Genomic DNA, 9959 nt, shown 5'->3' with positions numbered 1-9959 from the left:
AGCCAACTGTGACAGAAGCAGTCGGCGCATCTGCATTTCATACATCTGCGTTACAATATAATAGTTTAAAAAGTGCAGCTGACACCCCTCATTGCTTGTGATCTGAGCACAAACTCTTGTAGTTTCTTCTTCCTATCGCTTTTTTGGTATTTTCTATAAGACCCCCAACCTAACCGGCCCCACCCCCAGTCGCCCTGCCTGTGGTTGTGTCTCTGTTGATGTTTGTCTGGTGGGCGGCTGCACAGTGCAGCATGGTTTAATAGGTAGATGCAAACTATTTTGAATTTAATTAACCTTCTGATGGGAAATACATAAAAGGAGAGAAGGGAGCAACTCCTAGCAGCAATGTGTGTTTGTGCACTTGTGTTTCTGTGTGTGCAAACAGGAGACGGAGAGGAAAAAGAGACGGAGGAAGAGATCTCAGGTTACAACAGCATATGCTAAGCACTCAGAAAACATACACAATGCCTTTGGTGAACAAGGTAGTCAGTATGCCCTTGGGAGCCAATTTAGATTGTGACTTAAGGCAACATTGCAGCTTTGTGTGTGAGCAAGTGTGTGTGTTCACAAGGTATGAGTTTTACTCTTGATGCTCCATTGAAACAATAGTGGTGGATAAATCTGGGTGGCCCGCCTGTAGACCCTCCACATCTGTGCTCCCCCACTCTTACAGGATGCAGCCAGCCTCTCTATGCCTGGCTGCTTCTCCTCATTCAGAAAATCTGCAAGAATGAGACCTATGTAGGACCTTCAGCATTGACATTTTAAGCAGCATCTACATATTGGATGACAAAAAGATTGCTACTTACAAAATAATATGCAAAAACATGTCAGTATGGGTCTTATGGTGATTGACAGGTAATCTCGGGGTTCAAAAACAGTGCAGTATTGAGCGTTTAGTTCTAAAATTGAAGGTAAATACACAAAAGCAAGATCTTACAGATTACAAGCTAAGTAAACTTCAGCAGATTTAAGCAAACCTTTGAAATGTCACAAAAAATGAAATGTAAATAAGGAGCAGTTTAGTCAGCTGCGTGGAGCTGGATAAATTAACTTCTTCAACGAAGAACAAAGCAAAACCATTTTATTTTAGGGTTTTAACCTCAATAAAGCATAAATATAATTTCATAGAGTTTTCATAATGATGTCTTGATATTTTTTATAAAGTACACAGTATACCAAAGACTCCAACCAGTGCTATGCAGTCTGTATGTCAGGATTTTACTCAGAGACCACTCAACAAGATGCAAGCTTTTTCAAAACCAAAAGTAGCTCTTTTTTTCACATATACTGTGTGACAGCATGATGATTTTTTTTTCTGATTGCAAGCGGCAGAATTTCTTGCCTGGATAAGTCCATTGTGCAGTGTTAAAAACTCAAGAAGATAGTTTTGTTTGTCCTTTATCTCTGTAATATTTATCTTAACCTCTAAACCACATGGTTTATCTCAGCAAATGTGTCTATCTAAGAAAATATCAAAACTGTCTTGACCAAAAACTGGGAGTTAGAACTAGGCCTGTCGCAATAACAAATTTTGCTGGGCAATTAATTGTCTCAGAAATTATTGCGATAAACGATAATATTGTTTGAAATTTAACAATCATTAATTGTCAAATTTTAGAAGAAATGTTGATTTGTTTGGTTTATAGTACCTTTTTTGACCACCTGATGGCACTATAAGACTGTTTGAACCAAAGGATGGATAGGTTAGCAGTGTGTCTCTTTAAGAAAAAATGGGAGCGAGGCCCCTTGACGTGACATGGGCTCTCTCTTTGGTTCTCAAAATGGAGAACGTTCGGTGTGGTTTGAGCTCTTTAGTATAGCATTTTTGACATAAAGCTTTTAATAAAAAAATCAGTAAACAAGTTCTTAGCTTTTTTTTTTCAGAGAAAAGCAACTCTTTAGATGAAGGCACGGGTTTCAACCATGAATTTTGGAGCTCAACAAAACAGAGTTTTTTTCCCCGAGTTCGGCCTGTTAGCTTAGCTCGTAGCTTAGCTTCTCAGCCTTGCTGCTTTTAACGATCCAAAAACGCGATTTTGGACGGTTGAAACTGATTTTAAAGAGAAAAGAGAAAGGGAGGTGTCAGTGAAGAGCACGGGAGTTGAGCCTTTTGTCGTCCAGTGTCTTCAGTAGAAAGAGACACGAATAAACGACAAAGCCAGTAAATGAAAATGAGGTTGATAATTTTCATTCATCATGAGATTAATTGATTTATTGTTTATCATGACAGGCCTAGTCAGAACTGACAATCATTTGTTTTCTGATCATGTAGGTGAAGCTCTTGACACACTAGATGACAATCCTGTTGAATGTTCCTTTCAGATTGTTGGCAAGGTCTTCAGGGCCATATTTTGAACACAATTATTTACCATTTTGTCTTTTAGACCAGGATGTTTTTGAGCAAACACAAGATTTTTGTGGCAAGTGTTTCAGGATCCTGGGTGGTGGTATCATTTACATGATGACGGTGTGACGATGATGTGTAACTCACATGCTTTGGCATGGCTGGGTTATTGAGAGTTTATAGAATTTGAAGCCATATTGGCCTCATTCCTAGGCTACAACCACTGTCATGACAAGGTTAAAGAAACCACCTATTGTGGACTTGATACCCAAGATTGTAGCATTGTGATTTCATGGTGTGCTAGAGTTGTGCCACATAGAGCTTGGTGGGGGCACATAAGAGTCATGGGTAAGTGGAAAACATCAAGAAAAACCCCCTTTGTTGTCAAGGACTAAGAGCACAGCTGTGTCATGATTGACAAAACATTGTGTGAAGATTTTCACATTTTCCATGATCCAGCTCTGTTCAGATAGGTCCTGCAGGTTGTGAAGAGTGTATCAAGGTTTTCTCAATGTGAACGGACCCTTGTATATTCTAGAAGTGTGGGGCTTTGCATTTCACAAAACAGGAAAAATAAATTGTCCCAGACACTTTGATTCAGGTTGTGCTTATCTCTCGCCTTGAATACTGTAATGCTGGCCTAGATGGTTCCAAGCTTACACAGTAAACCTGCTTCAGATGGTCATGAACATGGCGGCATGTCTTGTGTACTTTTTAACTAATTTAAGTACACATGATTCTACTTTTCACTCTCTAATTTCTGGCCACCCATGGTTGGCTGTTAGTATCAATATTGACTGCAAAAAAAGATTTTTAGGTGACTTCACTTACCTTGTTCTTTGTGTTTCTGACCTTTGACATACTTATTACTGAATACTTGTGGTTGTATGCAAAATATCCATCCATTGTTTTCACTCGGACGTTACATTATTCAATTATAATTTTTGGTTAAAAACATATAAGTAAAATGTTGCTATACAGAACCAATTATACTGTTGTATGTTTATCCAGGATGGCGTAAATGAGATTGGATATCTTTGCAGTGAGATTTTAGATACATAGACAAGTGAGGAAGTTTTGTGGGGAAGGCGATCAGCAGACAGTTTTTAATGGGTATTTTTCTTCTGTCACCAATGTTGCAAACTTGTCAAGCTTCAAATGCAGGTGACAATAAATTTCCTGGTGTGTGCGCTTTGTTTACAGGCTGTTGTCTTCCCACCTTCTGTGAAGCTGTCGGCGCTCTTCCTGACATCCGGCACCCGTTGGAGAGGAGGCAGTCACGCAGGTACGATCATACCCATTGATCAAGGGAAAGGGGAGGATATTAAAGGTGTCTGTCACATTTACAGACTTGTGCTCTTAGTTTTTGTTTTCATTTAAATCTTTGTCTCGTGGAAGACAATTAACCATGCACTTTATAGGCAGCATCAAACTTCCCAGTCCTAATGTTGAGATGTTCATATGGTTCCTGGCAGTTTTCTTGTTACTGTTTGGTTCACTCTGGAGTGTGTCAAAGTTATAGAATAATATTTTCCACAACAATTTCCATAGGTTTTTAACCAGACCAATAAATGGGATTTGAAACCCTCTAGTTAAAACACAGTTGCCTTTTTGTTGTTGTCAAAATAAAAGAAAATGCTCATACAATTGCGTGAGGGAGACCTGTAATTTTTTAAGCAAGATAAAATTTGAAACAATTACTACTAACCGAGGATGCTTTATGTGTCTATGACACTCAAGATTATCAATGCATACAGATGTCACAATTGTTCAAATAAAATTTTCCTGCCCACGTTTGTAAGAGTTAGCCTTTTTAATTTTGAGTAAATTAAATTATCATGTTTAACAAGTTAAGAAAGGGTGTTTGTTGTTCGTCAACTGAAAAGCTATCAAAGTTAAAATTGTTGGAATGAGGCACACCACACACACACAAAGTTAAATTAAATAATAATGAAATAAAATAAAAACAGAAAATTTAAATATTGATAAATATATATATATCGAATATTAAACATGAAATCAGCAAGGAAGTGGTTTAAAGAACAAAACTAATGCATGCTTAAGTGCATATGCATCTTCCCATTTAAAGAAAAGAAAATATATGATGAGTTAACACGTGACTCGTGGCTCCAAAAATCCCAAACACTAAACTGTATTCAAAACAGCATTCAGTGGAGGACGTCGAGATGTTGCATCCAACTTGTATTTGCACTGATTTGGGACAGTTTCTTTATCGAACATGCACAGGTAAAACTGACCACTTCTTGCCTGCTTTATTTCTGAATAACTATCTGAAGTATTAACGTTCCCGTTCCAGGAGCGAGGACTGCGTAGCACAAAATATTTTTGACACCACTCTCTTCATTACATGTTGAAGCACACACATGCGAGCAACATGGTCTGTCAAAAAGCCACATCTCTGTCATTCCCACATGATGCAGCTCAAGAAGACAATTAGCAAACAGAGGTGACACGGTAAACAGGTGCAAGCCATTATTCCTGGAGCTGGATAAGCGTGGCCACCTCATCTCTCATTGTGATGGGCTGTTATAAAACTGCACATGTGTGTCTGTGTGTGTCCATGATGGGGGATCGTATGACAAGTCAGAGGATGTCTCTGCTTTGTGAAGTTAAATAGCTTCATTCTACCAGGTATTCTGTCATCAGCACGTGGCCATTATCATTACTGCCATGTTCACTGGACACAAATACACGTTTTTATTATTTTAAATTCTCAAAAAATTATGCACAAAATGATAGTGAATGTAACTCATTAGAGTCCATACTTTAATATACGAGACTATTACCCTAATTTGTAAAAGTAATGAAACATGTCTTCATTCAGGCCGTTTTTTGGCAGTGATCTGTTATATAGGATCACCATCTGTCTGCTGTAATTTTATTAATCAAATATAGAATGGGTGAGTCATGCCGTTTTGGCTTGTGTCACATTGGAGGTATGTGCCACAGATTTCCCTCGTACTGGAAGCAGAGCTAACACATGCTACCCTTGACGTATTCTCACACCATTTCTCACACAAAGGGCTCGCACACAAACTCGCAGACGCTCGCACTCTTGGATGATTTCTATAGAGAAAGATGCGTAAACAAACACACCAATGCATGAAAACGTACCAAAAAAGAAAAAAAATAGGAAAAGATTTAAATTTTAAATGTGTTTTAAATTGTTTCCACACATATTGCACTTTAAATCTAGTATGGAAAATATTCTTCAGTCCAAACAATTGTGCTGGTACAGCAAACAGACCAACACGTGTTTAAATCATCAAATGAAACCAACTTGAGACATTTAACCCTTTCTGGACTTTGACCTGTGATACTTAAATCCTGGCCCCAGAGCACAACCTGTCTCAACTAATCTGAAACCAGTCCTTTTCTAATCTCGTGTTAAATCGCTGCGTTTTTGTTTCCACTTTTTGTTACAAAATGAACTGATTTTAGTTTTTGAATGCGTGATTATGGAGATCTCCATCAAAAAAGTTTTACATTCAGACCAGATGCACCCAGAGCAAGGCTGTTTTAGCAACAAAATGTTAAGATAAGCTTTACTGGTGGAGTCCAGAAACAAAAGTGCAACATTGTACTTTGTTTACTGTGCTTCATTTTCCACATTCCTGAAGCTGCCCTTGGAAATAAAATGTTATGAACCTTCTGCTTTTTCAATTAAATGCCAAGAGCACGTGCATATACCCTGCTGCTTGTGGACTGCATGTGCTTTGCTTTTGCAATGCAGCTGAAACCAGTTCATTGACTCACCCACAGTTTACTTACAATGAAGAAACTGATATGTATTGTTTTAAATAATAAAACATAAAAAAAGTCACAAAAATACCAGTCACATTTGTTTTTAGGGTGTTTTTTTTCCCCTACAGGAAAAAAAAACCAGCCATGGGAAAGCTTGGTGGAGGGTGGGATGGAGGGTGGGATGGAGGGAGTAGATAGGTCAATTTTGCCACAGTCTCCTTTCTTTAGTATTGTTGGGTTAAGACCACCGCTGCTGTGTGGTACTCTGCCATGCTGGTATAAATAAGACATGATTGGCATCACAGCAGAAAAAACCCTCCCTCTCTCACTCTGTTGCTTTTTTTTTATCTCTCTCTCGCTCTCTCTCTCTGACAACCTTCATTTGCTGGAGGAGTGGCAGACTTGGTGGGAGTTAATGATTATAATTATTTAGCTTTTTTTTTACATTGCGGGATAATTATTTAAGAGGTTTGTGTAGTCATTGTTGTAATCAGTAAAGAGAGATTACAGAAAATCCGCATGCCAACAGATGGCACTTGGCTGTTGTTGTTGCTTCATATTAAACTCAGTACGGCACACTTGGTAGCAGCCAGGCGACAGCGAGAGGACAATCAGAAAGAGGCCAAATTATAAAACAATTTGTTCTTCATCATAAATCCATTTATCATATCACTTCATTGTAGAGGGAAGAAGTGGAAGCAACAGTGGTTAGCATTGTACTGTGTTGGTGTTCAGCATCCAGGCGGCTGACATGCTATGTGGTGGGGGCGGTGAGATTTGAGACTTGCTACGGTTCAACACAACAAACAGTATTTGACCAGAGAGGCCCCAACCCAATGGCTTTGTGTACTGTATCAGTGCACTGCCATCAATGTTCACACAAAACCTTGTTCACAAAGAAGGTCAGTGTTCATCAGCTTGATGCCTCTCGGACAAACTGCTTCAGCCTCCTCATGCTCTATAGACTGACATAACTTTCACTGATGCCTGATGTTTCAGAATCCTTGTTTCTTGTCTGCATCTGCTTATTCCATTTTTATGTCTTTTCTGTCAAACTAGAAGATAAAGAAGAAGAAGAAAAACAAAAAGGTGAGGGCACTTGCTATCCAGGGTCGGGGAGAAGGAGGAACGCTAAGGCTGCTGGCCTACATTCCAGACTAATTGTATAATTGGAAAAGCTCTCCAAATGAGCAAGCAAGGCACCCCTCAACCCCCTCCTCACTAGCTATACCCCCCACTCCACCCTATTTAGCACCCCCCCACACATATACACACACTCCATGCAGACACACACTTCACTCACTACCTGCCCCCCATTCCCCATCACCCCACCCACACACATATGCATGCCCTTCAAAAGCAAATCACAAAAGAGCATTTTGGGAATAATAATAATTTCAAAAGCATCCATTATTATTCCCACACACACTAGCATCCCTTGCAGCAGCAGCAGCTAGGCTGGTTAGTGCCCCCCCACCCCCACCACCACCCCGATCTACACACCCAGCTATTTTCCTCTTTGTATCCACATACACAAGCAGCACAGACCTCATGACATATGGGAATTAGGTATCTTCATTATAAAGAATATTGTTGCACTTCTTTACAGTTTGAGATATTTGGGAAACAGATTAGAATTTAAAAAAGCCACTTTCAGCTTTGCTTCCGTTTTCTCAGCCTCACTTCTCACCAGATGACAACCAACTACACAGTCAAAATTTCAGCCAGAACTTGAATGGTCTTTGCAGGGTCTCGGCAAGGTTTTCACGTGCTTAATATGATCGCATTGAGTTCTCCATTCAGTGTGGAAAAAAGCACGATAGGTCCACTAAAATTCATTGTGATGGCAGTGCATCGGGATCCTGGGTGAAGCGTGGACGTGTTGAGGCAGTGGTGGCTGGGTGTCCATGACATGGGGCCCACACACACTAGCGTGGCTTGGTTGTCAGAATCTGAAGCAGCACTGACCACACTGGCTTCATGTCTAGGTTAACTGTGATTGTAACAAGGTCATGGAAACAACCTACTGCAGAAATGACACCTGTGCTGATAGTTATACTAACAACGTCTTCAGGTTGAACGCTGCCCCCAATACAGATATGAACATATCACAGGAGAAGTTCATTGTTCTGCATTGTTCTTTGATGTTTGGAACCACTTTGGGAATGGCTGCCTCAGAGAAGTCGACAGGTGAGAGGGCGGGTTCCAGAAACCATCTTATCACTAGCAAACTGGTTGGTCCACTATGTGGGTGTGCTGCTTGTGGGACTGAGTTTGTTTGTGGCTCCTCGGACTGATGCAGTTCTTTGGATGAAGGACGAAACGTCTCAAAAAACAAACAAACAAAGAAGCCATCCAGATGACTTGATTGAACTTTGTTGGATTTTTTTACCTGCATTATTGAGCATGAACGTTGATGTTACAGGAGAATCTCAGTGGTGCAAAAAATAGTGGTACAAACCCTATTTAACAAGCATAGCAGCGTCATGATTGCCACTGAAGTAAGTTTTCAATCAAGTCATGTTCTAATAGGCTGTGTATGTTGCATGAGTATCCTTTTTAATGATGGGTGTCTTGCAGGGATCAATCCTGAACTGTCTGCATTGTGATGATGGTATTTTACATAAAATCGTCCTGTCAGGAACATTTTAACTCTCCTGTTTAAACTGAGAAAACATTGATGACATCACTGTGAGATGATGTGATATGAACAGAGGGGATTTTAAAAGTCTACTCAGGTTGTGCATTACACCTTGTGGCCAATTCCATGAATTAAGTTGTAAACTTTCTTTTTAGGTGTCTTTTTTTTGGTCATAAAATAAGCTATTTAATGACCAGTGAGGAATGATCTACTTGTGTGCTGTGTTAGCACTCATATTTTACTGTTACTACTGGAGCTCATGGTCAAATTGAATTTTCTGATTTATGGGCCTTGCCATGTACCGTTCATTTCCATGGCTACTGTGGGACTTGGAGGGAGGAAGATGATTTCTGAGGTTGACAGCCAGTCTAACAGGATTGTGGGGTGCTGTTAAAACAAAGCTGTTAATTAATTCTATTGATTGGCCAAAAAAAGATAATATAAAGGCAAATGTGATTTGCATACAGCCCCAGTGATCAATGCATTAACCGATTTTTTTTCTCCTCTCTCAGAAATTTGATTTCCTGAGTTTTCAAAGTGAGAGAGAGCGAGTTGAGACTAATGCGGATCGATTGGACTTCTCTCAGACAAGAATATAGAACATTTTATTAGCCGGTGAAGGGTAAAACATAGCACAGAAGAAACAGTTTAAAGTTTAACTTAAATAGTTGTGTTCCTTACCAGCAAAATATAATTATTCTTCTTCTTCTGAAACTGACATTATACATTTCTCCACCAATATAGATTAAGCAAAAATATGGTAATATTCCTGCTAGGCCAAATAAAAGTTTTGTTTTTCTTTCTGTTGTTTAAAAGCAACATTGTACACTAAAATCAAAATAATGGAACCATGTCAATGAGAAAAACAGGGCTATGAAAATCAAAAACAGAAGAGGCGTTAAAAAAGCAATATGTTGTATTTTTTTACCCCTCCTTTCTCGCTCGCTCTGTCAAGAGCAGCTTATTATAGCGTATTGATTTATAAAGCTTTAAATGTGATCCTCCATGTCCAAGTCAAGGGCAGGGAATGAAAAAGACAGAACGAGATGAGGGGAAGAAGAGGGGAAAAAAAAACAGGGGGAAAAGAAGAAAACAAGAAAAAAGTCGGAGGCAAAGAAAAAAAAATAGATTTTCCTTTTTGGTAGAGTTCGAATAGTGAGTCCATGACATGGGGAAGAGGCAGCAAGGCATTTTCAGAGACGCTGT

General features: G+C 39.4%; 1 long non-coding RNA gene across 1 annotated transcript in view; it reads left to right on the top strand.

The window, feature by feature from the left end:
- Positions 1–3564: 3564 nt before the first annotated feature.
- LOC119430193 overlaps positions 3565–9959 on the top strand; it is a 64599-nt gene continuing 58204 nt past the window's right edge. Inside the window, exon 1 of the long non-coding RNA XR_005187891.1 lies at positions 3565–3632. This is a non-coding gene — a long non-coding RNA (uncharacterized LOC119430193). The remainder of the gene's footprint in view (positions 3633–9959) is intronic.

Source organism: Nematolebias whitei, chromosome 2, assembly GCF_014905685.2.
Source record: "Nematolebias whitei isolate Nwh7 chromosome 2, NemWhi1, whole genome shotgun sequence".
NCBI lineage: Eukaryota > Metazoa > Chordata > Actinopteri > Cyprinodontiformes > Rivulidae > Nematolebias > Nematolebias whitei.
The sequence above is the reverse complement of the archived record's forward strand: the minus strand, read 5'-3'. Positions and strand labels throughout refer to the sequence as shown.